This window comes from Hesperophylax consimilis, chromosome 15, assembly GCF_061612785.1.
Source record: "Hesperophylax consimilis isolate HC1 chromosome 15, BYU_Hcon_1.0, whole genome shotgun sequence".
NCBI lineage: Eukaryota > Metazoa > Arthropoda > Insecta > Trichoptera > Limnephilidae > Hesperophylax > Hesperophylax consimilis.
In genome coordinates, this window is record NC_142850.1 from 31619571 (window position 1) to 31628747 (window position 9177).

Sequence of the window (9177 nt, forward strand, 5' to 3'; positions counted from 1 at the left end):
GCAGGTTGGGAATACGCCGACTTAGCTCAGTGGTCCAGAGCACCTGACCGGACATCGGAAGGTGCGGGTTTTATTCCCTTCGGCGGCATTTATTTTTATTCTGGAGATATTTTCAATTTGTATGGATATTTCAGGCGAGTAATACTTTTAAGGCGATGCATTACGTTGTGTAATATTTTGAATCAAGCCGCTATCAATAACACACCTTACGTAGATAGCGATAAGGCTTAAATTCATGCTTCACACCATCCACCTGTTTTGATTTATGCAAGAAAAAAACATGGCCAAAAAGTGCCTTTTATTTTATTTTGTGGATGTTCAGGTACAACTTAAATGTTTAAATGTTTTTCGATCATTTTATAAATAACTTAATTTGCCACATTATACAATAAAACCATAACCGAAAATGGGTTCGTAAGTAGGAGATTTTGAACTTTAAAGCAGTTTTCATAGGCCTATACATTATTTATTTCTGGGCTTATGAAAAGACTTATATAAAAAAATACTCGATTATTTCAAAGGCCAAGATGTATTCTAGTCGCAGTATTTAATTAAAGCATCTGAAAAATTTCTAGGAGACCAAATTTTCAAACCAAAAAAACATGATTTTAAGTTACTACGTAGTGCATCGCCATTTAGTACAAAGTAATACATACCAGGAGCACATAACGCCGAAGAAGGTATACAAGAAAACCTAATGTCATTAATTTATGAGCAATCGTTGTGTTTGAAGAGGTAAAATGATATAAAAATATCCATGCAAATTGCAGGAGCGTAGGCAAAATATAAATAATTTATTAGACCAAATAAGCCACTCAAGAGATGAATATTTATGAAGGATCTGCAGGGAGCGTAAGAGACGAGACCTTTTTTCAAATATGCGCTATGCCAGATGAATTTAAGCAATCTACGTAGCTTCTAAGCTGTGTAAATTGCGGAATCTATCCCGACAGGCGCAAAATATGCGCATGGTGTGATTAATTTATGCAATAATCGCACCTCTGAAGTCACGTGCATGGAAGAATCGTGTTAAAAGGCGTGAAGCAATTTAATACACGCAATATGAATAGCTTAGAATCAACCAGGAGAACAAGGTGTGTAAAATATACACCTGCTGTATCTCAGTATCTCACTCACACAATATTCGCAACCCTTGATTCATGTAGGTACACGGTACACTGCAGAAGGTGTCTAATTAGCATCTAACAATGTAGGGTACGCAACCTACGTAGTTAAAGTTGAAAAAGCAGTAGCTATATAAATTATTTATTTTAAATGTGAGAGGCACAGGGCACAAATTAATAAAATGAGGTGCGAAGGGTTTTTAATTAACAAATATTATAATTTTAGAGCAACCACTTTCATCGTTTACTGCCATCTTTGGAAAAATATCAAAAACTATTTAAGAAGTTTACAAATAATGTCTAGAATGTCCGGTAGATGTCTCATTTCAGAAGGGGAAATAATTTCAAGAGTATTACTTCGAAGCATTCACTAACTGCTCTTTCATAGATGGCGCTAATTTAATAATTTTTCATATACGTTTTGTTTGCGCCCGTACATGAGTATTATGAATGTGAATTATAAGTTTGTCCTTGTAAAAAATAAATTATTCTTTCAAGAAAGCCATACAAAATAATACAGTATATCATCGATGATTGAATCCAATACTATATTTGTATGCCTTTCATAAAAGAATTGAGATGTTATACATGACAAAACTATTTATTCATTTTCATAATACTTATGTACAGACGCAATAAAAATAAATTGTCTTAATATTTCAAAGCATAACTGGCAGAGGGTGGTTTAAAAAAAAAAATATATATATATAGAAACGCCATCTATGAACGCGTTGATAGTAACGTATGTTACGTTTACCCACAAAACGTTTCCACGATAACTCAACACAGTGACTATTCAATAAACCTTTAAAAAGTGAATTAAAAACAAACGAAGAAAAAAAAATTAAACCTAACCTAACCTAACCTTCTTAACGCAGTTAATAAAGTTTTTGTTTCATCACTTTCCATGACTTTATATAACTTTTTAAAGATGTGATGAATTATCATTTTGATGATTTATCCGGTCACCATAATCAATATATATTATAAAAGTAAGTGTACAATATGCGTACAGTGAAAACTCAAAAACTAGTCCCGGTGTGATCAAGATGGTGTGGTAGCCCTCTATCCCCCATCCATGAAGAAGGTTCCCGTTTTTACATGAAAGGCGTGCTTTTGAAGATATAAGGGCCAGAAGTTTCGCCCTCTAGTAATTTCTAGAACAGTCCAGAACATTCAATGTATTTGAGAGCATTCCACAACATCCCATAACATCCTGGAACATTATCGACCGTTGTGGAATGTTCGGGAATAGTTTGGAACATTCCCTAAGCGAAGGCGGGTACCCCATAAACTTACTGTACGTTGAAGTACAACACAATAGTCCATTCTTTGGCTTTAATATAAAATATCAAGCCTGGAAATTACATTTATCAAAACACACCATTTTGACAACAAAAACAACCCATTCTCATGATGCCAACATCATTACTGTGAAGGGTGTTTCCTTGAATGAAATATACATATTATACATTATTCCATACTTGTAATGAAATTGATCAAACATTTATCAAATATGTATAATAGTCCCAGGCCACGCTCGTATGTCGTATCTTGCGTGATATAATGGTTCCATAAAAACTAAATACAATGACAATTCAACGCACCTTAAAGTGATAAACCATTTTGCAAACAAAACGACCCACTCTCATGATGCCGATAACACTACCGTAAACGGGTGTTTCCTTGGAGGAAATATATTATTTTATTTATTTTTTATTTCTTTTTATTTAGGAAGCAAACAGTCGTACAGTAAAAAAATAATAACAGTAAACATTCATATGTTCTAGACCAAGGCTGCCCAACCCCAGGCCCGCGGGCCATAATGTGGCCCGCGAACGAATTATATGTGGCCCGCGTGAACCATTTTCAAAAAACCCGCCAATCCGCCAATTTGAAAAAGTATCGCTATTTGGGCTACTCAGACCGAGAATCAGCGAGGAAAAAATCTAACCTGTTGAACTTACTTTTTATACAAAAATACACCGGTTTTGATATAGTATTTTTTGCGTCCGAAATGGAATCTTGTAGCCACCCCCCCCCATGGAATTCGAAAAATTGTTGTGGGGAATCACATATGATGTTTTTGGGTGCGCGGAATTTTTTCTCAGCGAAGTTCCGTAACAACCCCCCACCCCATGGATTTCAAATATTTGGTGGGGAGTACTCATTTTGAATTTTTTTTTGTGAGGAATTATGTTTTATAGAAATTCTCTAACAACCCCCCCCCCCCTATGGAAATAGGAACCGTCAGGTATTCAGTGGCCCGCCAGTGATTCAAAATCGTCAGTTTGGCCCAACTGTTAAAAAGGTTGGGCAGCCTTGTTCTAGACCAGGGGTGCTCAAACTTGAACTGCTGGCGCTCTACCTCAATATTATTAGATTCCGATCGATCGACTCTGAGAGGCTGCAAGTATGTGTGATGCAGGATTGTCGTCTATATAGGTAAGGTGTATCGTGGCGCAGGTATAAGTATATATATATATATAGGGACGTTGCACAATTGCATGGCCACGAATCCACATAGAATTTGGAGGAACGACAGAAATTAGTTCGCAATATGCATTTTTTTAGTCAAGGTAGGTGGAGGTCTGCACTAAAAAGTCAATAAAAAAACTTATATTTATTCAAAATTGCAAGTTTATTGGTTCTTACAAAAAACAAACAAGTTCTAGTTTCTAAACACTAAATAATGACTTTGGATGTTGAAGCGTGGCACTGCATGTCCTCAGCATACTTTTCATACGATGGTACGTAATTACCGAGTTCTAATCGCAAGCACGATGACATATGTTCGTCAGTTAGTCGATTGCGATATTTTGACATAATTATCTTCATTTCAGAAAATGCAGACTCGCACAAGTAAGTTGACCCAAACATTATCGTCAACTGAAGGGCGATTTGCCTTAGATTCGGATATTTATCTTCAGATATAAAATACCAGAATTTTGTGTCAGATGCTGTGGCTATTAGATATATATCTGATATTATCTGCAATGTTCCAGAACACTCCGTTCAGTAACTCAGTCCGCTACAAGCTACAAATAAATAATAAAAAAGAAGGCATGAAAAATGGGAAATTTTTCTCGAAATCGACTCAAAAAGCACTCGCGATCGACCGGTCGATCGCGATCGCCCGTTTGAGCACCCTTGTTCTAGACCAATTAAGTTCCATTGAGTTAAATGTTGATTTAGTATTTTATATTTATATTATTTATATTATACATTATTCCTCCAGGGGTGTACGTGTACGGCTCATGTTCGTTGCCTTGGTAAACAAAAATGATACGAGTACAACACTTTATATTATCATTAATTTTCAATGCATATTTCCACCGCCTTGACGCATTTTCGTATCGGTTTTTGACTTCCCACCCAATCACTTAAAAAAAATTGACAGATGTAATCATTTGAATGGTATAAGCATGCGATAATTTAGTGCCGTCATTTGCGTGAAGAATTATAACTTTATTTTAATTTTAATAAATTCCTCTTCAATTATAATATTTTTTTACCTTGTTTGAAGGTCAAATGTGCAAAATATTATCAAATTTGGAATAAAACTGTAAATTTGTATTTTGAACTTGAAAATCATTGATATAAAGTAAGGAACTATTCTCCCATTTTAATAAATAAATATTCGCAATAAGTAGAGAATTCGGCTAACTTATCCGATAATGGCCAATATTCAGAGGTTCGAGTACTGAATTGTGTATTCCGCCTTTGCGTGTATTTATTTATACGTAGTCTATGGATAAGCCCAGGGCCGGCCCTATTGCCCCGTTCACACAGAGCGATTTTAGTTGAACGACGAAAATTGAACAAGATATCGTTCAGACGTTTCAATTCAACTCCCACAATCAAGATGGCGTCAAGTGGAGTTATCGCTGCGTCGCGTCGTCCCTATGATTTCTGACCTTTTACGGAACGAACTTTAGAATATGAAAAAGCGCAAAAAACATCGTAGGTGGGCTAGAAAATGGATTATGTATATGGAATAAACGAATTGGGTGGTTCTAACACTATATTGAGAGAGATGGCGTTAGAAGATATCGAAGGCCATCGCAATCATTTTCGAATTTCGGAAGAACGATTTGATGTACTGTTGTCTAAGATTCACGAAAAAAATCCAAAAACAGGACACAGTTATGCGAGCGGCTGTCCCAAGTTTCAAGTCTGGCTTATAGGCACAGAGTTCCAAAAAATACGATATCATTGTTTATAAAAGAAGTGTTCGTTGCAATAGTTGATGCCCTAAAATTTGTTATGAAAATAAAAAAAAATATTTAAAAAAAAAATTCAGTTAGTGTTATTTAATTGTATTAATTACAAAGTAACAGTAACATTTCAAAAATAATATTATTAATTGCAGTGTCACGGGCATTCTTATTTTTGTAAACTTCTTGCTTCTGATCCCAAAAACAGGGATGGCTTAGATCTAGACTAGATCCATAAATCTAAACATCATATCATCCGACCACTTAATAAATTCTTTCATTGAATTAGATGCCATGATAGTAGGTACTAGGTAAGCATAAAAAAACCACTCACTAGGAACGTCTTACGTCTACTTTTGACCGTAGGGAACACGGTTCGATTCCGCAGGAAAATCGAATGATGTCTCATACTTGAACAACAAAAATAGACGGGCTTTCAACTTTCGTCGCTCAACTAAAAGCTTGATCATTTCTGTTGAAAGGCTGTTCACACTTCTCGATTAGCTTTCAAGTGTCATCCAACTCCGACTTGATCAACTAAAATCGCCCTGTGTGAACGGTGTATATGCGACAGTACGCTAATCTAATGTTACGTATGTATTAGCGAATCGCAACGCGAACCGAAACACGAACCGAGCCACGAATTACGGGAAAGGCACGAAGCAACTGCAAGCGGCGTTTCGCGCCATTTGCGGTTGCTTCGTTCCCTTTTCAGGCTTTTGTTAGGTTCAGCTCTGCAGCTCGGCTCGCTTATGTACACGTAGCATAACATCTGGCGCTACGCAAAAATACAAATCATCCAAATATCATTGATTACGGTGATCACCTACCTAGGGCCTGTTTTGACAAGGGGTGCCAAAATTTTACCTGCGCCAGTCTCCCTTTGGCTCAGGGCCGGCGATGAGAAAAGCTATCAGGTATATTCTCTGTCTTCTCTTCTATTACACTAAAATAAAGTCGCGATCCGCGTCTGTCTGTTTGTGAGCTTACTTTTTCTAAGCTACGCAAAATATTTTGATAAGGCTATTACTATAATTTAGAGAATTTCTTCCGGAAGGTTTAGGTATGTATATAATACTCGTACATGCATATTATATTTGTAGAAAGTAGAGAAAGTTGAGCAATGCCAGATACACGTAAGCTAGTAAGAAATAAGAGAAATACATACAGTAAGTGCGTTGTGGGCACTGAACAAACAATCCCAGGAGATTGTGATCTATGTCGCCAGTTTACTTTGGAATTTTCAACTTCAAGGACAGACAGGCCGATAAAATTGATTATCTGTTCTAAAAATAATAATAACGACATTTGAAAAAGATCTGATCAATTTTAGACGAAGAAGGGGAAAAATCAAATTAGTGTTTGGGCTTGTCCCTGTGCCCGAAGCAAGCTTAGTTTTTCCTTACTCCTAATGAAATTGATCAAACATTTTTCAACTATTCCCAGGCAGAGCTCGTTTGTAAGTAATCATGAAACATTCCAATGAAACTATGTCGTATCTTGCTCGTTATAATACTGATAGAATAGTGACCATTCTTACATAATAAAATTAAATTGAATATATTATATTACATTTATTTATTTAATTATGAATCAGTTGTGATTAGTCAAATAGTTCGACTTGTTTAAACATCCTTCACTTCAGTTTATTACACCCCCAAATATTTAAGAAAGGAAGCCAAAGGTTTCGTCATGCATTTATTTCAGAAACGAAGGAAAACCACGATAATCAAAAATTAGTCATTTACTTTGATTTATTATATTTAGATTTTATTTTATTTATATATTTATATATAATTTGTACATTTATTTATAACAATTACAGGTAATAAAGCCTAAGACGTTATAGTTGTACCATTTATGCAGTATATATGCAATGCCAAAAATCTCGCAAATGCGCTATAGGACACAACAAAATAAATCTAATTTTTTATCTACCGCATTCAAAAAGCACGTAGCTCTCCCTACAGGTGAGTTCATTAATAAATTAGTGCGGCTTGCTCTACTATATAGAAGATTGTGAAGACGTCCTCGAGAGTGAGACTCTGGTACAAAAAAATTTAATTGGGCCAGTATCTCATTATTAGATAAGTGACCGTTTATTAGTTGGAAAAAATATTTAAGCAAAGCAATACCTCTACGTGTCTTTAGGGAGTGGTAATTGGTCATGCCTAATATATAAATCGATGGGTAAAGCCAAGGGTAACGTCCATAGAGCCGCGAGAATAAAAACCTTAAAAAATTTTTATGGACTCTTTCAATGCGTAAAGTGTATGTTAATTCGTGTGGAGCCCAGATGATCGAGTTTGATTCAAGTACACTTAGGACTAGTGTGTTATATAATAACGTCAGTGTTTTTGTGTTACGAAACGGATATGAGTTTCTAATTACGAAGCCGAGAAGCCTGTATCCTCTGTTTATTAAATCATCGATGTGTTGGTGAAAAGTTAGTTTGCTGTCGTAAATAACTCCTAGATCTTTGATTTGGTTTAGGTGTTGGAGAATAATTTCATTGATTGTATATTCAAATACATGCGGTTTCTTTGATCTTGTAAACGAGACGATATTGCACTTGGGTGTACTGAAGTTCAAGCCATTTATTTTGGCCCAGTTTGAGACGCAGTCAATGTCACGTTGAACGAGAATACAGTTAAGATGGTTTTTTATTGAGCGATATAGTTTCAAGTCATCTGCAAATAGTAAATACAGCGAATGTGTGATGACTGAACCAATATCGTTGATAAAAGAGATGAGACATGAAGCGAAAAAAAGGCTCCACTTTGTTACCTTCAAGTGACCTCCAACTCTCACTACGCTTTAACTAGAACTACCAAATCACATTCTAATAGTGGAAGGTATTTCGACGAGATATTGAATTATTCAATTTTTCTCTCCTCTTGTTCATTTTGATAAGCGGGCTTATAAAATAATAATATATTTTCATAAAATCACTTTTATTCTAAACCAGGGGGATTTGGATGATTTTTTTGTTTTATTTTTCGTTTGGCATCTAAAACGCCATTTTGGGTATGATTTAAACTCGACAGAAAAACGCCCTTAAATTGAAAATGTCCACTGACTCGGTATAATTTTTTTTCCATCCATTAGTTTTCTAGGTAATGAGGAATGCTTATGTCCCAGAATTTCTACACTGAAACAACTACACATTTGGCTGAGTTGGTATCGCGTTTGGGTCCCACCCAGGCGTAGTGCGTTTAATTCCTCGACTGGCTAAGTCTTCCATCATAACACACTCAGGTTATTCGTAACCCGGGAATGTTTGTCTTCAGCAACATTAAGCATCATTTAGAATTCTAGATAAAAATACCAAGTCGGTGAAATTCCTTCTAACTGACAATTTAAACATATTCACATAATTTAAAAGAGTATTATAGTCCAACAAAATTGCTGGAATACCGATTTTAAAACAGAAAATGTAAGATTTTTATTGGTATTCTTTTTTTCATAGCTTGTACATGAACTTTTAATAGCTTGGTACTCAAGTTGACTTCTAACAAAGACAAAATATAACAGTTTGATTCACTTAATATTGTTTTAATTTCTAGTTAACTATGTTAAAAATCCCAATATTTATAAGCCCTTGTTAGAGATTTCTGTTGTATGGTTAACATTTGATTTAAGAGTGATGCCGAAGCCTTAAGATTAAACGCGACGTTCGTTATATTCTATGTGTTTGTAGATGGCATTAATTAATTTATTTTATTAAAATACGTTTTTGGCAAGGTATTGCTTTACAATATTAAGACAAATTATTTGACAACTCAATATTTTCGAGAAACGCATACAAATACAATATTGTACCGATGATTCAATCC